The sequence below is a fragment of the Lichenostomus cassidix genome, chromosome Z (assembly GCF_008360975.1).
Source record: "Lichenostomus cassidix isolate B80296 chromosome Z, HeHo_3.0, whole genome shotgun sequence".
In the NCBI taxonomy this organism is placed as follows: Eukaryota; Metazoa; Chordata; class Aves; order Passeriformes; family Meliphagidae; genus Lichenostomus; species Lichenostomus cassidix.
Window position 1 is genome coordinate 67,633,773 of NC_139511.1, and position 25,536 is coordinate 67,659,308.

Genomic DNA, 25,536 nt, shown 5'->3' on the forward strand with positions numbered 1-25,536 from the left:
TTTCTTGTAATTTCAGAAACTCCTCTTTCTCTCTGGAGCTGAGTCATGAGCATCAGTTGTGCAATGCATCTGATGAATGTCTCTGCTCTAAAACTTCACAGGAATTTTCACAGAGAAGAGCTGCTTGGTGGATGAGGCTGGAGATGATGTCTAGCTGGAATTTAGTAAAGCTTTTGACTCTGTCTCATTCTCTGCAGCATTCTCCTGGAGAAGCTGGATGTTCATAGATTGGGTGGGTTCACTGGTGACTGGGAAAAAAAATGGCTGGATGGCCTGGCCCAGAGAGTGTTGCTGACCAGCTGGGGCCAGTCACTAGTGGTGTTCCCCAGGGCTCTGTGCTGGGCACAGTCCTGTGTGATGTCTTTATCAATGATCTGAAGGAGGGAAGTGAGAGCACTCTCAGTCAGTTCAAGAACAGCACCAAGCTGGGTGGGAGTGTTGATCTGCTGGAGGGCAGGAAGGCTCTGCAGAGGGATCTGCACAGGCTGCATCCATGGGCTGAGGACAATTGGGTGAGGTTCAACCAGACCAAGTGCTGGGTCCTGCCCTGGGGTCACAACAGTCTCCTTCTACTCTAGGATGGAATAGAATGGCTGGAAAACTGCTGAATGGGAAAGGATCTGGAGGAGTTGGTTTTCAGTGGCTGAACATGAGCTGGAGTATGTCTAGGTGGCCAAGAAGGCCATCGGCACCAGGTTTGTGTCAGCAACAGTGTGGCCAGTGGGACAAGGGCAGTGCCCATGCCCCTGTGCTGGGCACTGGTGAGTCCAGACCTCAGATCTCGTGTTCAGTTTTGTTCCCTCATGGCAAGAAGGGCACTGAGAGGCTGGAGTGTCTCCAGAGAAGGGAATGGAGCTGGGGAAGGGTCTGGAGAGCAAGTCTGATGAGGAATGGCTGAGGGAGCTGCAGGGGCTCAGCCTGGAGAAAAGGAGACTTGTGGACCTTCTCGCACTCCACAAATAACCTGAAAGGAGTCAGTCTCTTCTCCCAGGAAACAAGTGACAGGACAAGAGGAAGTGACTTCAAGTTGTGCCAGGACAGGTTTAAGGTGTATGTGAGGGAAAATTTCTTCACTGAAAGAGGGGTCAGTCATTAGAACAGGCTGCCCATGGAAGCAAGCATGTAAGAGATGTGTAGATGTGGCATTTTGGGACAGGGTTTAGTGGTGAGCATGACAGTGCTGGATTAATCGTTGAACTTTATAATCTTAGAAGTAATTTCTAACCTAAATTGTTTGATTCTAAGAACCTTGGTCCTTTCTGTGACTAGGTCAAGGACCTGCTCTTGCAGGCTGTCGCTTCTAAACCTCAGCAAGAAGGCTTTTATTCACGGTCATATTGAGGACATGGTTTCAGTCAGGAACCATTTATGTTCATGGTTACAGAAAATGAGACAGAAAATTTTAATGGAGAACTTGTGTCATTAGGTGAGAGCACAAGACTGCAAAGGTAGTTGCCTATGAGCAACTGAAGTTACTCATCTGGATATTAAGTGACAGATGTGGAAATCATTTCTTTTCCTGAGATCCATACACTCCTCATATGAAGGACAACATTCCACAGTTAATGCAGCTTCCTTTTGAATACTTACCCTTCAGAACTTATTCAGCTAGGCACCCTGGGACTCCTTATCATTTGTGATTTTGGTGTATTTGAGAGTGTGCCTTGTAATGAGTGTGCACATTCAGACATGGGGTTGAAGGAGACAGAATGGTTATTTTTAGCTGTAACTTTTGCATTAAGTGTGGGTACACTTGTTTGGAGTCTCTGGAGATTCTGATGTTGAGAGGGGTAGAGGACCTAGGATGCACAGTGGTGTTCTGGTATCAGTATATGTGTGGGAAGGACTTGGTTCTGACCAGCACTGCCAATACAAAAACCCTCCAAAAACACCCTGTTCTGTGTTCCTGGGTGCATGTGCAAACATCGTGTGGATGAATACACAGACTGACTTGTAAATAACCTGTCTTTTAGCAAACCTGTGTTTAGCACCCATGGAAGGCACAAACCTATGGCTGAAACACCAGCACAAGTTCAGCATTACCACTGATAAATATGTGAGCCAGCTGAATATAATATTGTCTCTGGTTGTGAGTATAGTATTTTCTACTTTCTCTTAATCTTAACACAGACATAAGTCCCAGATTTGTTTATTTTTTTACAGCTTGAACATTCTGGTTAATCAGCTGATGTCAGCCTTTTGAAACATTATCTTAGGCCCTTACTGTAGATTCCAATGCTTCAGGTAAAATCAGAGCCAGGAGTAGGTCTGAAGGCAGTCCTTTTTACTTGCAGAAATAAGAGTTCAGAAACATTTAAAAAGGTCTTTAAATATTTAGGCCATTGTTTTTCATTTTTTCCACGGGAATATCATTAAAGGGACATGAGAAGTTTTGATTAATATTTTTCATTACTTGTGCTGACTATAAGAATTCTGCATGTAAGGGTGCAGCTGTGACTGCTGCTGTGGTCTACCAGGTCAGTGAGGGCTGGCAAGCAGATGAATTGAGTTCTAATTCTGTTCTGTTACTGTATTGCCATCAAGTTATTTAATTGCTTTCTGGATTAGTTTGTTGCTCTTTAAATAGGAGATGATGCCCAGTGTTTGTTAAAACATGTAAACTCAGTGAATTTAAAATGCTGTGTAAATGCAAAGTTGAATTGTAGGTCTAGTTGTAAGATAATGTAAGGAGAGCTCAGTTAGCCTGGAACTTCTCCATAGTAGGTTAATTCTAACAAAAAGGTGGTACTTTTGTCTGTGCTGGGTTAGAAAAAACAAGCACTCAACATGTGGAAAACTCCTTCAATGCTGTATGATACAAGGCAGATTGTATTATATGTATTATATTGTATTATATGCATTATATGATCCATTTCATGGATGTTTTTATTTATCAGAGGTAAAAAGAATCATATAATCTGAAATGAAGAGTATGTGCTTCTGTCAGTAAAACACAGGAAGAAAACACCTAAGTCCTCTTTTAGGTAGACACACCCTCTGCATTATTATTATCAGTTTATTTAAGGATTAATTCTATTGTTAACAGTTTTTTAAACGCACTGTGGTTGTAAAAGTGTTCTTATTTAAAAATGAGTTAATGTAGAGGGCTACAGATTTGCTTTATAAAAAGTATTTAAAAACTTGCAGCTTTTTCCTTTCAGTGCTTTGTCAGTCAGGCTGTGTAACTTAGTGGACATATTGGAAAGTTACTCCCTGATTCCTTCTTTCTAATGATGACTGACAGCAATGTCAGTCATTCTTGGGTCCCTGTCTACATGGCAAGAGTGAAAGTGTGAGGCACCTGCAGAAAGTTACTCAAATCCAGCAGATGATTCAGGCTAGATGAATCTGGGCATCTTCTTTCTGAAGTCCTTGTTATTTTTTATTCAATATTGAGATACTCCATTTACATTTTCATGAATTATTAGATGACATCGTCACTAAGACAATCAACACTGCACATGAAGTGTACAACCTTAAGTAATAAGCAGGACCATGTGTTTTTCTGGTTTGGCTTGTTGATTTTCAGAAATATCATTAAGGCTCTTTACATGTTGAACTAAATCTCTTTTCTCTTAAAATTAGTAAGTATTGTAAATATTCCATTCAATTTGTCTTCAACCTGGTGGACCCATGAGTGTGCACTTCTGTGTGGGAACAAATCCTTATAGCAGGCTGCCAAACAGACCTGGCAAAACTAGGGGTGTTCATTATTACCTTTTAACCCTTTTTAACCTAAGAAAAGAAAGTTAAAAAATTTAAGTAAGAGATTAATGCTTCTGTTAAAATAAACATGAAATAAAAAAATAAATATACTTTGAAATGTCAGAAACACTGTAAAGTGGAGGGCTGGTTATTTTCTAAATTATCAAAAGCCTAGGAGAAGCCTCTTCTTACTTTTGGTGTAATCACTAATCTTTCTTCCATCTGTGTTAGTGAGGAATCTTTCCATATCATGATTTGGACAGGATGACTGGAGTATGGGCTAAATTGGGACTTGCCAGCCATCACAGTAAGAATAATTATTTCACAGTAGGGGCAGAAGAAAAAAGTCATCCTGGGGACATCTGGAAGCAAATAAGGCTCAGTTATTTGAATGGCAGATGCTGCTTAAAGTAGGAAGGATCTCACTGTCTCTGCTAGTAGATGTGAATCATGTGTAAGGCCAGTAAGTTGTGGGTACATGTGACAACACTCTGGGGCAGGAGGCCACTGTTTCTTGGTGCCTGACAGAGCCAAGCACAGAGCCAAGAGCTGCTGCTGCCAGCACAGCCATCACCACTGCAAGTTGGGAAAATTTCCTTTCTCTGATGGTCGTATTCAAGTAGTGAAGTTTTAGACACCCCTAACAGAAAGCTGTTCCTCCCAGAAACTGGTCCTCACAGTTACAGTTTTTCCATGTATTTATCTCTTTTCACAAAGGGGCAATTAAACTCCCATAAGTCTGCCAAATTTATTACATTCTGTCTACCTAAATATTTCCTGTCATTTCAGTTGAATGTGGCATTTTCCGGTTCTTTTTATCTTGCAACTGCTTAACTGTCACACGTTCTTTCTGAGCTGGCTAAATGTCGAGGGTGGAATAAATTATTACTCACATACTGTTATTTGTATAACTGTACTATTTGGATGGGGGACCAATATCCTCTTGTATTAGGTAGGCATCTGAATTTGAATCTGAATGATGGTCACTGTTCCAAAGAAGTCACAATGTTGATGTGTTGAAGCATTTTTTTTTTAAAATCAGTTGGATATGAAAGCCGCTTTGAAGATAAATGCAGCATGATTAAATTAAGTATTACTTACTGATATATATTTCTTGCATAAATTTGATTTTCTATTTACATTGCTTCCTGAAAATGCCATTGTTAATAGAGTTCTGACATCTTATTTCCCTTATTGCTGTCTCAGTAGCATTTTATTTCTGATGCTTTAATAACTCAGTGTAGACTGAAAGGATAAAACTGAAGGAATTGACTGAACTAATTAGACCCTGATTTGTCTGGCTGTCCAGCACCTGACAAACGTGTCTTTGACATAAACAGAATAAAACATTTCTGCCATTAGCCACTTACAAATATCTGTTTTGGCAGAGCTTTGAAACTATTTAATTCTCAGGGCATATTGTGCTGGGTAAGGAACCAATTCAGGATTTTTCTTTTGCCATTGTGACTCCCCCTTCCTGTCTGTATTGAAATAGAGTCATATTTAGTAGCTTCACAAAAACTCAAAAACAGTTAATGCAGTTATCACCCTAACAAACTGAGTATTTCTGAGGAAGGGGAAATGTTCCCATTTCAATTTCTGGTTAATGACACACTTAAGTATGGGATCTGAATGTCAGTCTTTGTATTTTCAAACCTGTAGAAACTTGAATAAAGCTTAGACATAAGAGCAATCAACTCTGATAGCAGTAGGCTAAATATCAGTTTCTGAAAATAAATTTTATATGAATCTATTCTCCAGACAATTTGACTTTTAAATGTTTAAAAATGTGACATCTTTATATAAGTGAATATAGAATGAGGCAGGAGCTATAAAAACTTGAAGTTTCCATGCATCACCTACTTTTCACTATCACCTGTTAAACAGCACAACTAGGTACAATGTGGCTTTACTACTTTCCATTGCAATAATTTACTGCCCTTCTGACCTATAAACAGATAACCATTAGCATGACTTGGTACTGTTAGATGTTTGGATACATTCTCGGGTGTAATTCACGGTTTTAAATATTGTATGTGTGAAAGGTTTTATAACCTAGCATTTGGGAGACGGCAGCATTACATTTCCTTGAGCAGTGTTCTGGGAGTAATGATTTGTCACTGCAGCCTTGTTACAGGGCTTCCTGAGTGAGCATCTTCTCACCTCCTCCTGGATTGCTGTATCCTTATGTAAGGACCATTGAAAAATTCATTAAGCATCTTCCCTTTTGCCATTGCTTTCTTTGAGGGTGACTTCACTGCAATCTGCATGCAGAAAGTTTTTTGGTGACCTCAGTTATTGATTTACACTTAAAACTTCATTGCAGTAAGGGGGGGGGGTTGGAATTTGGGAGTGAATGTAAGTGGCTCCTTGTCCTGCATCTGCTACTGATTCACTGTGTGACCTTTGGATAATTACTTCAGCTTTCTGTTCCTAAGCTCACTATTTGTACAGTGAGGTCAACAGTGCTTCCCACCAGCACTTGTAAAGCTTTTCAAGTTCTGTGCTTTAAAACCACAAGAACAAAGCACTGTCATGATTCATAATGGCATTACTCCCTTTGTACCAAAGTCCTCTATTGAAATAAGAACAGTAGGGCTAGGGTAAGAGTGATGAATCAAGTCTGTTATCCCTTTTCTATTTTTGAGATATGAAATAGCCATAAGAAGCGTTTGTGCAAAATGGCAAACCATTTAAATGCCAACAGGGTTGTTAGACTCCTCAGGTTGCTGCTTTTGAGGACTGTGTCTCATTTTGGTCAGAAATAAGCCCCAGAACCCCAGGTGATACCTGAGTTTTCACATCTAATTAAATTGAGGGTGCAGTAATGTGCCCAAACTCTGCCTGTTTGTGGAAACCAAAGGATTAGGACCAGGTACTGGTGCTGGCTAGGCAGTGGGCTAATGACAAGTGTGCACTTGGTGAGGTGCATTTCATCATTGTTCCAGTCAGGTATTTAAAAAGGTTAGAGGACAGGGGAAGTAACTTTGAAACATGTAAACTGAAAGGGATATACCTCTTGAAGAAGAATGCATGGAAGGATCTTGAGTGACTAGCTAAAGACTGTATGTTAGTGAGACCTGAGGTGCTTAATCCACATTTCTTTTATTAACTTAATTTTTAAAGCTTGTTTGAGGACATAATTGAGAAGAGGGCTCATAGTAGTTGACAAATAATTTACTTGGTAAGCCAATATAGATTAAGAATGATTGAAAATAATCAGAAGACTTCTGACATTTACATAATGTTTACCTAAAGCATGCATTGTAACTTGTTTGTTACAGAAGTTATTACCTGGAGATTAACAGTAGATGGGTGAAATGGGAATGTAAGACCAGAGTGAGAAAAAGACAAAGGGTAGAAATGGAGATGTGTTCAAGTGGAGGAACAGGGAGGTGACATAGCCATGCTTTGTTGATAATTGTGAACTATGATAATGTTGTCTCAGTAGATATTCCCAAAAGAATAATTCATCCTGGTTATTGTTTCTTAAGAGGGTAATCTTCCAAGATAGGCATTGTGAAGAATATCGGTAAATGCATGTAGTGATAGTAAGAGGGTTTTGTGGAAATCCAGAGTTGAGATTTCTCTCAAACTTGGAAGAAACTCTGTCATTTACTCTGTAAGTAAGGGTAAGTGTGTGCCTTTGCTACACAGCAGGTGTCTTCAGTTTGCCAAGTTCAGCTGCCCGTCAAAGATGAGATCATTTAATTAAAAAAAGGCTTTTATGCTTTTGTTGTAAGCTGTAGAGAGAATGTGCGTAGGGAATAAAATGATCGGAGAAAGTATGCAGCACAGGTCAACGAGAGGTCCTTTGTAATGACAATAATTGTTGGGAACATTTTAAAATATACTTAATCAGTATTGGGATTATGAAGATTTAATATCTGAGATTTCTACATAGCTGTGATTAGAGAGCTTGTTTAGGCAGTGGAAGATCTCTTCTCTAGTGAAGATTGTGTTAGGGTCTGACTGTGGCCCAGTTTTATGTCTTTAAGATTTTGGAGGCATGTTGGGATTTGAGGTTGCAGTTATGCTGCATTACTGAATTGAAATGAGTTTTTCATACATCAGAAGCAAGTACTGCACACTAATAGTTTTACTGAAATATTAATAAAAAAAGTCCTTTCATTCCTCAAACGCTCTTAAAATGTTCTTTCTAACAAGATAATAACTGTAACCTAACAATTTTATATGCATAACCTTTTGTAGGCCATGCAGCGTGTGCAAGCAGAAATGGCAGGTTGTAAAAAATTAGTGTGGTTGTTTGTATTGTGTTAGTGTTTAGAAGCTCAAGCTCCGTTCCTTACGTATAGCATGAATATTAAAGGAAGATACAGATTTCTGGCCCATAACTGCAATTTTGCAGAAGCACAGCTTGATGCTCACACCTGTGTTTGGGTTCTTTACTGGGCAGTCTGGTGGTGTTCTGGGCAACAGGGTCCTGAGCCTGGTAATACCTACTGACAGCCAAGGGAGCTACCAGGTTTTGTGAACCGCTGTAATAAATTAGAAACAAATTTTAGATTTTCTGCTTTATTTGTGTCACTGCAGAAGTGCTGGAAAATGGAGGGGCCACAGTCATCAGCTGGGGAGTCATTTAGGCAGGTGCTGAATGTGTAAATAAAACAGAGTTCCTGTCCTGTCCAGTTTATGGTTTGGGGGTGCAACAGAAAAATGAAAGCAAATATGTAGTGGTGATAGCAGAGATGGGAAGACAAAGATGTCCACAGAGCACATTGCCCTGTGAGCTTGCTGGGAGCACAGTGGTGCTCTGTGCCTGCCTCGCTGTTATCTTCTAGCAGTAGTAACCAGCAGTTGTTGTTAGCCCTGGCAGGGCTTGCTATTCTGATTACAATCTTGTTTTTTCCCCCTCAGCTTGGATTCCCATGTAATTTTAGCAATATTCTTATGGAGGACTGTTAGAGCAAGATAGGAAGTGAATGTTTTATGGAAGCTCAAATTTGTGCTGGAAAATGGCTTAAAGCATTCTCTTTTAACCTTAGCACTTAGTACAATATTTGTGGCAATCAAGAATGCAGGAAATGAGGATGCTTTGTAGCAGAGTTAATGAAGAAGATTTCAGTGTGTGCAAACCATTGGCTGCAGTTACGCTAGCGTTCAGAAGGTGCTTATTTTCCTGTCTTTCAGTAAGTCCTTCCCTGCTCAGGCAGTCTTGCAGGAGCATTTTCGGTATGTGGCAGATGAGGCACGGAGGAAAGGGCCTGTGGGAGATCACCGCTGAAGAAACAGGATCTTTATTTGTTGTTTGTTATCAGAAATGAATTACTTGAGGGCATGGTTGTGCCCTGCTTTGGTCAGGTACCCCCTGAACGGGCTGATATGTTGTACCACATAGTGGTATTAGCTCAGCTCCCAGAAGCAGTAGAGCTGCATCAGTAATTAGTTCTTCTCAGCAACCTTAATTAGCAGGCTCAAGCAGATACTGCACTGACATGGATACTTAACTTCTGGTTCCTGAGCCAGCTTAAGTATGTGGGCAAGAGCCAAGCGCTGTGCAGTGTGAACTTAAAAGTTTTGCCATCTTTGCTTTATTTCATTTACAAAACAGACCTTAAATCTCATTTTAAACTTCTTTCCTCAAACTTTTGCTACAGCCAGTGCATTTAGAGGTCCTTTGTATCTGTGTGAATAAAGAATAAGTACTGCTTTAAACAAGGGCCGCACGTATCTGATTAGAGAATATTCTTTTTGATTAAAATCCATTAGTTAATTATTCAAACAATTTTTTTGTTGCTTTTATTATTGTTTTTTAAATCAAATCCCATTTCAGTCATCTTTTTAGGCAGGAGATGATATATATAAAATGATCTTAGTGTTTATTTGAACATCCAAATGCAATAAATCTGCTCAGTATTTCAATAGCATGCTTATTAATAGAACACATTATTCTGTTCAATATTGCATTGTCTTTAAAATTTAGCAGAGCATTAGTAGTAATGAAACTAGCTTAAATCAATATATCCCTGTTACGAGCCCATCTATGTGAGGAAGAAAATTCAAAAATTTGCCTGTAGCACAATAACTAGGTGATAGTTGCACAAAGACATCTAAAAGGAAGACTTTTTAGTGAACTTTTACTTTCGAATTTAGAATGTGTTCAGATCACAATGTATTAACATTATTTTTAATACAAATCTTTTCAGAACTAAAAAAATTCCCCAGAAAATAATTCGATTGCTTAGAATTAAATTTTGGTCTCACCGTCAGTAACGAAAAAGCTCCAACTCACTGGAGTAGGCTTTATAGCTACACCACATGCAACGACTAAATTGAGTATTGTGAGTATAGTCCAGAAAATATCACAGATATTTTCCTATTGAGTTGCAGAAATTGTGTGAAAAAACAAGTGCGCAAAGAAAAACTAAAATTAGATTTAACATTCTCAGCTTGGCAATTGCACGCTTCCATTAAATGTATGGGCCAGAATTTTTATACTTAGATGTCTAAAATTAAACCCCTGAATAAAAGACCTGATTGTAGAAAGTGCTTAAGCAAAGTGTTTGTAAAGAGATGCATGCCCTAGTTCTGATAGTTTAATTTTAGTTTTCTTGGTGGGTTACTGTCACTTCATTTAACTCAGTGTTGTCCCAGAACAATGTCTCGTTCTCTTAGCTTAAGCTGGTTGAGTTGAATGGCAGTGAGTGCAGGGATGTGCCCTTGCAGCACAGCGACTCAGGTGGGTGGAGCTGTCTTACCGCTGAGTATTTACAGGTAAGGAAGCAGAGAGAAGACCACTGAAAATCAGACCACTCATTCCTTCTAAAAAACTCTTAAAATGTGAAGTAACCGGTCTAAAAAACTCTTAAAATGTGAAGTAACCCGGTGTTGCTGTGGGGAAAAGCTGCTCGGTTTCCACTTGTGAAAACCAGGCTAACATTCTACATAAGTTGATTCTCCATTTTCTAAAAGGCAATTTGGGTTTGCATCACAGTAATGTGTTTGCTAAGAATGCTCCCATATTGAACACTTGGTGACTTTTAATGTGGTTTTTTTTGTGTATTGCCCGCAAGTTCTTGCACTGATTTCAGCTTGCTTAAATCCTCCAGAAATACCCCAAAACCAAATCAAAACAAAATAACCCACACCAAAAACCCCAATAAAAACCTCCAAAAGCCCTCTCCCAAAACTTTAGACTTATTGTCGATGAAGCAGTTTGCTCTTCTTCTCAATCATCCTCCACCCATGGAGCTGAAGGTCTTCAGCAAACACTGCCCCACAGTGCTTTCATGAGATGGGTAAGTAGTGAAGTGTTGCAGATGAGTATCTTGAGTCGTGGATGGGTTGAGTGATTTACTGTTGAGATACGAGTAGAAGAGACAGATGAGTGACAGCATTCCTGCTCATGAACTTGGTAGCTCTTTCTCCTTCTTAAGATGTTGAAATGTAATGAAACTTAAACATTTTTAAACAACTTCCAGATTAAATTTTAATAGGAATGAAAAATGAACAATATTCTTACAAGTAAGAAATGGTCTTCATTATTTTTTAAAGTCCGTATCATAAGGAACAGCACCATTAATAAGAGCCTTGAGTTTTTTTATATTATGTACACTGTTCAGATAGAAATTTAACAGGGAATTTTAATGAAATGATGGCAGAAATCACATTTTTATTACATCCCTTTGCAGAATATTTCCTGCGAGACCAAGATAGAGAGAGGCCAAAATTAATGGCTTTTCATAGGAACTGAGTGATAAGTTATGGAAAGCTTATAGAGATAATAATTTTAGGCTGCTGTTTGGATAGCTAAACAGCCTTATGTAGAATTGCTGCTTAATAGACATATCATGGGAATTAAAGACATTTGGATGTTAATTTGTATACTTATTTTTGGTATAGGACCACAAAGACAAATTCATTTTACAGATACTTTGCCTGCTGCTCTGCAGAGAGAGGGAAAGAATTCACTTATCGGATAGTTCCTGTCACTTGACCACTTAAGAGAACATGGAGAGTTGTCAGGGGGCTGCCTGTCTTTTCCTTTTTCTCCCCTCTTGTGGTTTTTAATCTGAACGTAAGAGAGCATGATAAGATCTTGCCATGGTTTTGTTCTCATTAAAAATTAAAGAAATTGTTATTTTGGGAAATGAGAGTTATGTTTAGGGAAAATAAGCACCAAAAATATTTATGAAAATCTAAGCAATCTAGCATATTATGTTGACTTAGAGTTGAGCTTGTATTGCCCACTTGGCAAATATATTTTACCATATTGCTGTACAACTATAATAATAAATGAACATATACTAAAGCCCCCATCTACTATGGCAACTGGCATTTTAAAAAGCACTTCACGTGCTCAGTTTCCTGTATTTTAAATGCAGATGTTCATCCAAGTTTTAATACCAATGGGAGGCCCTGTTCAAAACCTGCATTAGAGTGAAGCACAAGGTGGCAATAAACTTAATTCGGGCTTTTATCTTTCTTGGTTCCACCTCAAAGCTTTTAAATATTGCAGTTCTGAAGTGCGAGTTTCTTTTGTGTTAGTCATTTCTGCGAACACCTGCGAGCGGCTGGGTTTAATTGGCCTACAGCTGGCACTGACTGTATGTGCAGGGGCTGGGGGAGGCACTCCTGATCGGCTGCCTTCGCGGCGGGCATCATTATCTCCTCGCCTTCCTTTTCAGCTCTTTTTTTTTTTTTTTTTTTGTCTTATATGCAGGTTAGAAAGGTTTAGGGATTAGGGACTGAAAATAGAAGGGGCTCCAGCGAGATTTGATGCCTCCTGGATGAAGTAATTTTGGCAAATATATCTGCATGCATCAACACCTTATTGAACAAGTCAAGCGTGGATTTGCTAATCTTGTTAGTCAATTTGCAATACTTCTGTGGCTTTCAGAGAGGTGACTGTGCCAAGGGCCAGGGAGGCTGAAGTGCGCAGCACTGACAACAGGATAGAAGGAGGGAGTAAAGATTTTAAAAGTCCGTTCTCCATGTCACCTGTTAGCAGTGTAATGGAAGGTGTCACTCTATGTATGGCTGAAACAAAATGATTACAGGTTTGTGTATAGACATTTTTGGTGGGATGGCTTTTCTTTAGTCATTGGTGCTCTCATTTTCATCGAGACTCTCTGGATCTCAGTAACTCAGTTTAAATCAGCAGTCTTTTTGTTTCCCTGTGCATGTCCTTTAGCTTTGAAATAACAGTTGCTCTGCTTATATTTGATTTTGTAAGTTGATTTTCAGAATTAGATACTGGCATGACAAATCTTATTTCATACAAGAAACTACTGCAGAGGGCTTGCTTAAAAGTTAAGAGGAAGTAAAAAATTCTCTACCAGTTGCTGCTTTGTAATAGATCAGTAGATTGTTCTCTACCTGTAGGTTTCCTTGGGTTTTACAGATGAAGTTAAATTATATAATCTATTGAAATGGAACGAGGGAAGAGAGAAATGCAGCCAAATCACTTGAACTAAGCCAAAATGTCCTAAAGGTCATATTTCCCAGTGCTAAGAAGGAAAAAAACCGTCTTTATATGGAATATTTTATTCACAACAGGAGCAAAACTAGAGTTTTGAATCTTAACGGAAAGCTGAATCTAAATTGAAAATTGTGAACAGCCACAAGCCTGTAAATACAGCTTTTGGATTATAATAGACCTTGTAATCTTTTTGTGTCCCTTAAAATAGATTGTAATTTGGAGAATGGTGTAGTTTGTGGACCCAGTGTGTATACTGCATCCTCTCTTGCCAGGTGTATTTCCATTAGGCATTTGCTGTATGTGGCCTGCAAGGGCCTTTCATGCCACTGCCCTGTGAATCCTGTGTGCTTTGCAGCTTAATGCCAGGTGAGACATACTCTGGAACAAAAAGATTGCTTAAATGGACATGAAAACTATGGAAATGCCTCTTCACTTTCCTATTAGTGCATATATTACTTAGCTAAATTTCTCCTTTTACGTGGGCCACAATCCTGCTGATGATTGACCTTGTTCCAGCAAAAGGCATGCAAGTCTTATTTTTGAACAAATAGAATTTCAAAAAATAAATGCACACTGGGTGCAAAGTGGATACTGGAGAAATAAGGTCAATTAGTAACCTCTCTCAACTTTAATCCTTGGTTTCTTTCCTTGCTTTTTTTCTGGGATCTCACTCCTACACTTTATGTCAAGCTTGTTGCTTCCCTTTAAAATATTTTTCAGTGCAGATGGATACTTGAGGGAAATATCGTGCTACAGAGAGCATGATTGCTAAGCAGAAAAGTGATGCACACTGGAAAGAAAGAAAGAAAGGGCAACAACAGTCTGAGTCTGCATGGGTTACTCTGTTCAAATACATGGACAATATTGGTGAAATAACTTAGGTTGAGGAGAGCTGAGTAAGGGGATTTTTTTCAATCTGACCAGTATAATGTCTTTCATCCTTCAAAGTTTCCATTAAACACAGTTGGTGTGATTGACTGCATGCCCAAGAAGGTGTAGCAGCACCCCGTAACTTCAATACAACTTGTTCTAGTTTCCTATTTGTGTTACCCAATTGTGTTTAATTGGAATACATTAATATAGCAGACACCTTGCCTTCCCCTAACCAGATTTAGGGCTGAGAATGAGTAGAAAGGTCTTATCTTAATGAAAATGAATTTTCTTCTGTCTGAACAATAATGCAATAAAATGATCAACCTTCTTTTTTTAAGCTGTTAATTGCCTGCATGTGTAATGCTACCTAGCGACATTTTTAGCAGTGCCTGGCGAGGGCCCTGCTGTTGGTCAGAGATTTTGGGAGAGGGCTGAAAGATAACATTATTAGTAACAATTAAGACAAATGTTTCTTTTGTGGCTTGAAGAAGGCTCATTTAGCAAAATCTCTCAAAGGCAAGGCACTGAGCATTTGCAAGGTTTTATTTATTTTGTAGGGAAGTAAATTGTTTGAGCGAGGGGAGGAACTGGAGTGTACATTAGACCCAGCATAGCAGCAAAGACATTCCAGTAATGGCACCAGTGGAGCCCTGAGTGCAGGGCAGTGGGATTTCATATACAGTAAAGGGTGAGAAACAGCTACCTCGAATATTTTTCTTACAGTAACTGAATGCTTTAGTTCCTGAATTAATTAATCAAAGGCCCTAGACTGCAATGTCATTATGGATAGTCAGAACATTTTCAGCTTGATGCTTGGCTCATCACTCTGGCAGACACTGAACTCTGTCAATCCCTATTGAAGTTGTGCCAATCTTCTCAGATGAAGCTGATTGATGTGAGCCCTTTCCTCACCATTCATTTGGACAGCCAGACTGTGTGTGACTAAATTCTTGGCCATCACAGACATTCAGATGAATTCATTTTGATTAGTTCTAGTTGAGGCTTTGGGGAAACATGAAGACTGAATTGCCGTTCTTTTCCTCCCTTGCCCCGTGTCAATTCTCGAGCTCTTCCCTTGTCCATCCACAGCCATTATGCTCATGCATGCGTGCATGTGAATACACATGCACACATTTCTGTTGCTAGGCATTAATCCATGGGTCCAGGCAGAGTTCAAGAGCTTTTTTATACTAATTGTCTTTTACCAAACTACATCTCTTCTCTGCACAATGCGATATTGGAAAATCGTGCTGTTTTCTCAGTTGCAGCATTTTAATGCTTGCTCTGTCTTCAGTGAGTTGCTTTGCTTTTTTTCTGCTATCTGGGACAAATTTAGTGTAAATTAAATGACCAGTTCATTTTTTTGCGCTCCATAGGCTGCAGCAAGTAATAAACAGCTTATGTAATCTCCTAATCATCAACTCAGCCAAAAAATGTCATAAAACTCTGCAGTATACAGCACCTCACAATGATTTTTGTAGCCTGCAGAAACAGTATATTATGAATATGGTTTGCTATGGGTTTTTTTATTTAAATTGTCATTATCCTCCATTTGCAGAAAAGAGGAAGACTTTCTTTTCTTATTAGATGTTCCACTTTAAATCCATATTTATTGCCTTTCTGTGTGCTTGTTAATTCTGCTTGGAGATTGTTGCTTGCTTTCACTGAATTAGAAAAACGATGTAAAAATCAGAAACCTTAGGGACAGAGAACTTCTCTGCCCTTTCCTTCTTTGCCTCTTTCCACTTAGAGCGTTCTGGGCTTCTCTCAAATTTCCAGTTTTACTTTTGATAATTTGTCTTATCCTTGTATTCTCCATCTATGTGTGTAACCAAAATTTTCATCTTCACCTCCCTGTTCCCACTGCAGGGTTTTTCTCCTTCCAGATGTTCTTTTAAATATTGTTGTCCAGCCTAAATAGCATGAAAGTTGGTTTCCATTTCTTCCCATGGGATGCTTCTTTTGTGGTTTGCTATTGCAGGGCATTTTTATAGCCCTTATTTCCCATTTCATCATTTCACACCCGTTTTCAGTAACCTTTGTAACTGTTGCCTATTAACCTGTTAGTGCATTATGTTTTGCTTCTTAAGTGTTTCTCTTTTAACCAGATTACTGGTGTTATAAATTGCCGTCTGTATCTTAATACATCTTAATTTTTTTTTTAATGGTGGTACTTTGAGAAAGCATTACAAACAACATGCTGTGTTTCAGCTCTGTGATATGAAATAGAGTGTTGTTGAGCATTTTCTTCTCAAACCCTTTTAGAGGTAATTTTTCAGTTTTCATGGTGCTGTCATTGATGCCAGCCGTATCTCAGCCAGTCTTACGTAGTGCAGTGCATTGAAGAGAATTGATTTGAACAGAATGATAGATGCAGTCTAAAAGTTACTTTGGGGAAACTTTTTAGGGTGATCTTATGGTATCAGAAGTATTTGAAATACATTTGTGTGCCTTCAGTTATAAGGGAATACTACCTTGGGATTCTTCTGAAGGACTTCTTCGTTAGCCCTTGGAAGGGTGATTTGCTTCTCCCTTGCAGGTCATCCTCTGCCTTGGGAAACTGGCCCTTTTAATTCTATTCTGTACAGTTTTCAGTTATACCTGTAGCTTACTTTACATATTTAAATATATATTCAGATAAAGTGATTTGACATGGACTTGAACTAATATTGCTGATGCTGAGTGTTCTTGACCCTTTGAAATTGTTGAAAGGTGGGAGCACTCAGCTCCTCAGCACCTTTCCAAACTACTACGTTGCTCAAATGTCAGAAATGTAATTTATATGGGCAGCAGAAACTGCCTTCTGGTGAACCTTCTTCTTTCTTTATAATTTGAGCTAAGCAATTGCTCAGTGCCATTTGATGAAATTGTAGTGAATTATGTATTTTCAGGCCCAACCATTTCATGAAGGAAAACAAGCTTTTAAAGTGAGCTGATAGGAGTCTGAGATGCAGTACAACATAGCTGGGATTCTTCCAAGAGAAGTAAATGCAACATGTATTGAGGAGGAAGTGTAATGGGAATCGTTTCTGAAAAGGAATTGCAAATTCCTGCCTAATGCAGGGAGGGAGGAGAGAATCGTGGCTCTCTTCTTGTGGTGCTATAGATACTAGCAGAGAAATCCACATACAGGTTTATGGGTCATCATTGCCTGTGGTGCTCTTGCTAAGTACCTTAATAGAACAGTGTTTGTGAAAGGATACAAGTCTAAATGCTTTAGTAAACTACAGAAGGATTTAAAAGGGGGAAAATGTGGGTGTGCTAACTACCTACAGCTTTGGCACCCTGTCTGCTTGTTTAATTACTGTAACACATTTGACACAGTTGAAAACTTTTGAGTTAAAATCTTTGTGTGTATTTTATATAGAATGATGTCTTTTATATTTTCTTGTCTAGATTGATCAGTCATTTTTATTTAGGCTTTATTGCTGTAATACAGCTGTTGGTTATTTTTCTTTTTAATGCTTAGCCCTTGCCCAAGGTGCTTTAAGGGGAGGAGGAGTAGATCAAAATAATAATTTTTCTTCTCCTAACATTAAGATAGGAGTTTTTAAATGACTCAAGCCAATTTATTGCAGAGTAGATTCATTGCGGATACACTCAAAATCTATCGGATTGATTGACGATGCTGTTCTATCAACATGTCTGTTCCAAAAGAGAATGTGGGATAATAGGTTGAAGATTTGATGAATACCATTTTGTTTAGAGAAAATTATATTTTGGTGCATTTAGTACATTTGTAATGTAGGAAAGACTTTGAAAGTTACCTTCAAAAAGTGACTCTAGAAAGGCTTCCATTGCTGATATCCAGCCTTGTGGTAATGGAGGCTTTTGGCATTGCTCCAGTTCCAGGGAGATCCCACTGCTGGAAAAACACAAGCAAAATCCATTAAGTATGGGTTTTGTATGCTGAAGTTTTAAAAAAAACCCCAACAAACAAATCCCAGTTTAGTTTGAACTTGACTTGCGTACAAGTTGTATATGCTCCTTTCAAATATTGGTGAGTTAAAGTTGTCTTAATGAAAATGTTTATAATTTTCTAGATCTTTTATAAGTGAGCAGCCTGGCTCACTCATTGCTCTTGTGAAGTAGAAGGTGATACTTCTTCTAAAATTCTTCCAATTAAGTAATTTTTTTGGTAGGTTTTATAAAGGAATACATTTTAAAATTCGTGGAATTCATGAAATCACATGGTATAATTCCTAATAATTCATGTGAACTCCTAAGATTCACAGGGAAATAAGCTAATAGATTCTTCTTACCATTGTTTTATTGAATTGATTCTTCCATCTTTGCTTTGGAGGCAAAAAGTGTATTAGATTGCATGTTGAAAGTTCTTTTTCATCTTTTCCACATTAGTTTTACTTTCTGAAGCATGACGTCCCCAAGTTTAAATCTGAATTTAGATCAGAGGCATATTTTGAGTGAAGCGAGTAAGACACAGAGGAAGGAAAAGGTTTATTTCCAATTCTGTCTTCTTTATGGTTTATGTATGGCAAAAATGAAAGGCTTCTCCCAAATGAGTTCTGTGTGAGATGTTTGTTTCAAGTGTTTTTTGACACAGCTTGCTGATTTCATGATTACGCTTTCTGTCCCACAAGTCTGTGGCCTAGCATTGCAGCCAGTTAGGTTTAATTGGCTCCAGGCTCTCCTTTCTGTATTGTGGGGAGGAGGAATAAAGACCAACAGTTGCTGGCCCTTCCTTGGCCATCTCTTGAGCCACTTGTACTGTAGCCTTAATGTGAAGAGTCCCTAAGCTATGGCTTACTCCAGCATTCACAGCTTGGTCACTGGAGAGCCTGGGGTGGGAAAAGAAAGCTACAGAAGAAGTGCGGTCGTGTTACCAAGCAGAGAGCAAGACTCTTGCCCTTTTTCACGAGCACCTTCAATATGCATTTAGTAATTACCCATGGCTTTGTCTCTGCTCCATTACGTGGGAGAATGGAATTTGAGGATGAAACAGGGCTCTCCAGGAGAGAACAGCATCAAAGCATTATTTAGTCCTGGTGCCCCCTTCCCGCAATTATTATAACCTCATTTATTTTCCTCTCAACTCTGATATGGGGACTGCAGTTTTCTGTGCTGAAAGAAATTACGACTGTTACTGTGATTATTCTACTTGGGTACTGCCATGCGTACTGTACATGCAGGTGCCAATTTTTTTTCAGTTGGAGAATTGAATTTGGAGGTTGATATTGATGCAATTGAACACCTACAAATTTTAGTATAAAATATAAGACTACTAGAGTTCTAGTTAGTTGCTTTTGATGAATTGAAATAAATTCATATTCTCTTATTAAAAGCCCAGAGAAGAAACAGAAATGCAACTCTGTATGCGTGATTCTTTTTAAAAATGAAGGCTAAGAAAATCCCAATTGATACATATAAGACATAGCTTTTTAATTTATTGCTCAAGCATATGCAAAAAAGGCATTAATTTTCAGTAATATAAAATTCTCGATATGTACTGCCTGGAGCTATGGTTTTGAACCTAAATTGCATGTATTTACTAAGCCATATAGCTCTGCAATGTGGAAAATGGAAGTGCATTTCAAATGTGTGCAGGGATTGCTATTACTAAAACCAGTTGCAATTTATAAGTGAGAAAAATAAAGCTTCAGATGGCAGATGAAGAGACACCTTTATTGACTCCATATGCTTGACTGCATGAGGTGCGTTCCTGAAAATGGGAAGCAAGTGCCATATTTTAAGGAATTTCAGAAGTCAAGCATCAAGGGGTAATAGAGTTGACCTCTAATTTCAGAAATCACAGGCTAACATTTGAGAACATTTCACTTCCAAACTTTATTTAAAGCTCTGCTTAGCACTCAGTTTTATGACAGTAAGGATTTTTGGCTGGGAGGCACATCAGTTATACTGTTACCTACCAGACTTTTTCACTTTAACAGCACACACCAATGGCCTCTAGGAATGAAATGCTGCTACTTACAGACTATGCAGAGGTGTAGCTGTGCTGGCCTTCAGTCCTTGGTTTCAGATGCATGGCTTTGCATCCTGTGTTCTTTTTGCCTTGAACAAAGTACACTATATTTTTTTGGTTTATTTCTAAGAGGAGATTTTATTCATTCTGAAAGGCCTGTTGCCTCCTTGGTGTTAAAATATTTTAACTGGCATTTTTCTATCTGCTGCTTTCTAGAGTGTCCATTATCCATTGCTGCTGTATGTTATCTAAAGGCTGAGTCTTGGAATTCTTAGTAGGCAGTTCTCAGCACGGGTGCTGCTCACCTTACAAAGGTGTTAAGGAAATACAGGGTTTGAATGTATATTTAGTGTAGAATTGATTCTACCCTCTATTCCCTCCACCTAGAAGTAAAGATACAATATGAACACACTTTTTCCAAGATGATTGAACTTTTTTACAGGTGTGTAAATTTTTAGAAAAGGGAAAGTTGAAAGTATCCATTTTCCCATTAGATGAAAAGCTTCAGTACAGGTAAGGTAAAACTGTGACTTTCACTTGTTCTTAACTTGACCATGTTCTTGTGTGCCTGCTTCTTTTGGTATGGACAGAAAAAGTTCTGTGAGCAAGGTAACTGCCAACAGTAAGATACAGGAACACAGTTAAACATCCCTTTGCATGTTCCAGGTGATTATTAGTGTAACAAACTACCCGTCATCCTTTATGAAAAATGAAGGGAGCAATTTAAACGTATTTTCTGTAAAGCAATTTTCTTTGAGTTATTCATAAATACCCATATCTGCTCTCTGAATATAGAATTGGAGCCTTATTAATACATAATACATAAATTTGTACAGGAGCAAAAGATTCTTTTACCATCTGGACTCTTAAAGCGACAGGTTTAAAGTTGCTCAGAAATACTGTGAATGAATAAAGCTGCTATTTTAAAAAATACAGGATAGGTATAAAAACAAATGTGGGACAAGTTTTCTAGGTAGGCTTACTATTTTTTGTTAAACTAGACTGATAAGCTTGGAAAATTTAATAAGGTTCTGGGCAGCCAAGCTTCTTTTGAGATTTGGAAAAGAAACAGCAGATTTCAAAGTTAAATACAACCTGAGAGCAATTAACAGTTTGTTTAAAATTTAGTTAGGATAGCTAGAGGTGTGTCCATCAAGTGTAAAATCCTGAGCGAGCTTAGTTATTCAGCAACTCCTTTATTAGAAGTCATGGATAGATTTCATATATCCTACTTAGATTTTTTCAAGTGCAATTGTCTTGTACAAATACCCAGACTATTCTGTGTTTTTAGCAGTCTGCTCTCATGCTTGATAGTGTCTAAAAGCTGGAATGCTGTTTATAGTCCTGTTTGTACTAATTTCAGATTTGGAGGAAAGAGGGAGTTCTAAAATACGAAGTGATTAGTGGCAAAATCAAAAAGTTTTTTCTGTTGAAATAAGTACTTTGTCAAGTGGCACTTTTATTTACAGGCAGGCTATTTGGACAATTCTAATGAACTTGAAACAATCCTGATACTTCAGCACCACAAATCGGAGATTGGAAAATAAGAGAAGAAAAGGCACAGTTTTCATGCTAAGGTTCCTACTCTGCTCTACTGCTGAGGAAATGAGCTGCCACATCTGCTGTGCTGTGACAAGATCTGGACAGGATATGTCCAGAAAACTGTATGTGAATAGAATACAGGCAGATGATGGAATTGTTTGAGCTGTAGGCTATCTATGCTGTCACATTTAATGGCATACATTCAGCATCATCACAAGCAATAGTGAGGCAAAACACAAGTATGTGAAGCAGTGCTTTTTTTTCCCTTTCCAAAAATGAATTTATTGTATTTTTTAATTAGGCTGGTGCAGAAACACTCATTTTCTTGATATGGGTATAACAACAGTGCCAAGATCATGGCAATTTAAGCATTTTTCAGTTTAGCACTGCTTACCCAAACCTGAATAAAAGAAGAAACTCGAAAGCAGAATTATTCCTGGTAGATATTTTTGCAGCAACCTTACAAAGTGAGCATTATCAGTGCAGCTGATTGGATTTCTTTTTACAAATAAAGTTACTGTTGTTTTGGCTCTGGATTGCAGTTTTGATTTATTTTTTTTTCCCAGTAATTTTATATTGGCATTCACATTGATTCTAGCTATCAATTTCAGACAGATTAATTTATGAATGATTTTTTTAAAACATAAAAATTGTTAGTGATTCTTTTAACTCTTTGGAACTGGTAAACCAGAGTATCCTTTTTGCAGCAGCCTCCTATTGGACTGCAACTGAAGCTATTAGTTGTCTGTTCCTCCAGAATTTGTGCCACTTCAGCTCTGAATTTTATAATTTCTAGTGTCTTCAGCAATCTGTTTGTGACTGAGATTCAGAGAGGTCCTGTGTATTCTTTGACCTCAGTGTCTTCATCTATAGAACAAGGAGAAGAGTGCTTAGTTACTGCCAGGAATATATAAGTACCTCTAAAGGTTACAAGTTCTCTCAAAGTGCCTTGTATTTCTGCTGATTTCATGTTAAGTAGAAAACTATGTATATGTGTAGTGGTGGCAGTGGGGGGAGTTCAATCATCAGATGTCAAGTTTTGTTTTATTTTTGTAATGATTTGTGCAGTTGTTAATAGGCAGCTGACTCCTCAGAGGAAGCTTCAGGGAGATCATGTATTTAGAAACAATCTGGCTTCTAGTATTTTTCTCTACATTGTAGTTTTCTCCCTTTGTTCTTTTGTTCTCTATTATGAAGGACATTTGCATGAAAACAAGATTTTTGTTTCTTAAGAGTTCAACTGCTCCTGCTGCTTATTCCCCACCTGGCCATAATCTTCCATTTGTGACATCTCAATTGGTGGCTGTGCAAATGATTATGATGTCAAAGACAGGATTATGACTTCAGGTGAGAAACAAACAGCAGGAACTGGTGAACTCAGGAGAAATACACATCTAGATTTTTCTCTAACCATTTTTATGCTAAAAGCACAAGGAAAGTGTGAACAATAGATTATGTATGCATATATAAAATAAGTGATGTGTAAGCAAATTGTATCATACCAGTGAATAAAATGACAAATCTATTCTTTAATTGCTTCAACTATTCTTATTCTCTAGTTTCATCTACAGAAAAGAATAGTAGAATACTATTACTAGGATATGTGTTAATGTCTAATACTCTTAATAGAATGTGCACTGAAAAGTCCAGTAGAATAGTATCCAAAGACAGTGTGATTAGGACATAGTTATTTGGTTTTACCAGGTTGCAACTCTTGAGAGAAACTTGTTCTGTTATAGCATAAAGTCCTTAATCTGAAAATAATAAGGCTTGATGAAAAATGTAGAATCAGACCCAAACTGTGAATTATTGAGTTAACCAGTGTCCCTGGCATCTGTGTGGTTTTGGACCAGATCAGACTGATACAATGGGAGGTACTTGAATTTGTCTGAGTCCTTTTGCTTGTATTTGTATTTGTATTTGCTTGTATTTGCTCGTATTTGATATTGCACTTCCTTTCTGTTCCTGAGGAGCCCCACTGCCCCTAAAAACTAATTCCCTAAAGGCTGTTTTGCACAGTATCTGTTTTTGAAAGCTCTTGTCTGCAGGTTGAAGTCCTATGACCATGAATGGCTTGTACGGCTCTGCAATCATTTGCCACTGTGCATTGGGCAGTGGGAGGAAAATACTTGCTATGAAAGCTTTACAGGTATAACAATTACAATGCAAGGAGGGGGGGTGTGTGTGTGTATGCAAGTGTTACAATACCAGCTGATGTAACTAACAGCTGAGATTACCTTTTCAGTGAATTACTGGTGGGTTCTGAAGAGATTGCCCCACAGAAATCTTGTCTAGGGAATTAGCTCTTATACTTCTGCTGTTGGAGGTGTTTCAGTCAGGATTGCCAGTTCTGCTGGCTAATGCTGAGGTCATTGACATTGACAATTTTTAGTTAGGAAAAATTTCCCCTTCTACGTTATTTCAAGAATGCCTACTTACAGATGCATTCTGTTTTTCTTTTGAGGTATTTGCTGCTTTTTTGGACGTAGTTTGTGAAATGAAATGGAAGAAACTGTGTTATCCTGTAAGCACTTAGTGTCCTGTGTCAGGATGACTGGGTAAAGAGAGAAGGGAAGAGTTAATAATCACAGAAATAAAGACGTGGAAAATCATCCAATCCACAGTCTGGGTTTCTGAAGTACTCCCAGCTTCAGAGAACACATGGGGAGTGTTTTTGTTGTGGGTTTTTTTTTTTTCCCAAACAGAATTGAAGTAGTTATCTTCAGGAACCCAGTAATTAAAATTAGAAAGTTGGTAACATTTTTATTGCAGGCAATTCTAGTGGTGAGATTAGCATTAGATAATCTTATCATGAAATAACCAGGCACCCTGTGATGATCTGACACATGAGAGGCTGCACAGAGCTTCTGGTCCCCCAAGGGCTGTGATTGTTTTATAGTTTTATCTTATGATAACTGTGCTTTGGTTTTGCCCTTTTCTGAGAGTTTCATACCGTAACCATTCCCTCCCACCCCCCTGTAAATTTGTAATTTAACACTACTCTAGGAAATGGCAAATCAGCATGAAACTATTAATCTTACCTCGTATCATGAGACAGACACTGATCCAAGAGATCTGATTACTTTGCTTCTGGTCATTATCCAGACTGAAAGCTGGGCTTGGGCATTTGTATCATCAACAGTTCTGCCATCAGAAAGCAAATCATTTCAAAAACAAGGGAAAATTCTATAATCAATCCAGTTTAACATTTCATGCCAAAAATACAGTGTGGGACCAAACTTCTTTTACTTATCACTTAGCGATCTGCTGTGGTATTAAAACCCTCATTTCTGCCCTGTGTCTGCAGCTTCTTTTCCTGGGCATTTAAAGCATAATAAAGCACTTGAATGTCAGGCATGAAGACTTTAAATAATCTGTAGTGATTTTAATGAGTTCAGTCACAATTGCCACAGGTTTGTCTTGCTTCATAAGTATTTCTGAGATGGAGCTTGCTGTCAGACTCTCTGCTGCCAAGTTGCTTTTTGGTCTTTTTGAGAAGGACGGAAACTGGCTCCTGTTCAGTCCTGCAGAACTGAGACTGTTTTAGCTTAAACTGCTCTGGAAATAGCCAGCTGCATCCCCTCCCCTCCAATGAAAACACTGTGAACAAGAAATTCAGTTTTAATTTGTATTACAGTTCAGCTAATTAAAGAAAACTCATTTTAAATACCTGACTGAAACTATGTGATTTGGGTTTCTTCTTTTTTTTACTCTTGGCCCTTCTTCCTCTTTTTTCCCCTCCTTCAGTTCTTCCAAATACTTGTGACTTCATGTCTTCTCCCTCATCAAGTTGGTGATACTAAAAAAGATGCACTTACTGAGTCTCCCTCAGAGTTAAGTATTAAATCTCTTTGTTTTAACTTCACCGGTAGGATAGAGCTTTCTGCTCTACAACATTTGGAAATTTCTTTCTTTTTTTTTTTTTTCCCCCCCACTCTTTACAAATCCCAAGGGACTTTACAGATATGGAAACATGTGGTGAGAATTTCTTCTCTGCTCAACTGTGTGGTTCAAATTCTGTTCCTGGAGGGAG

The 25,536-nt window shown here is 38.3% G+C and overlaps 1 protein-coding gene and 1 long non-coding RNA gene across 3 annotated transcripts in view; one reads left to right on the forward strand and one right to left on the reverse strand.

Moving 5' to 3' along the window:
* Positions 1-25,536, forward strand: part of KIAA1328 (KIAA1328 ortholog) — a 143,276-nt gene that overhangs the window by 78,209 nt on the left and 39,531 nt on the right. The window lies entirely within an intron of this gene.
* LOC146425186 (uncharacterized) lies at positions 10,717-24,828 on the reverse strand. Of its 2 annotated transcripts, none has more exons than XR_014846686.1 (3): positions 24,545-24,828; positions 17,788-17,885; positions 10,717-11,022 (listed from the first exon to the last, which is right to left on the reverse strand). It is a non-coding gene; the product is annotated as an uncharacterized LOC146425186 (long non-coding RNA). The 2 variants fall into 2 exon arrangements; XR_014846687.1 differs by lacking the exon at positions 24,545-24,828 and adding an exon at positions 20,267-20,346.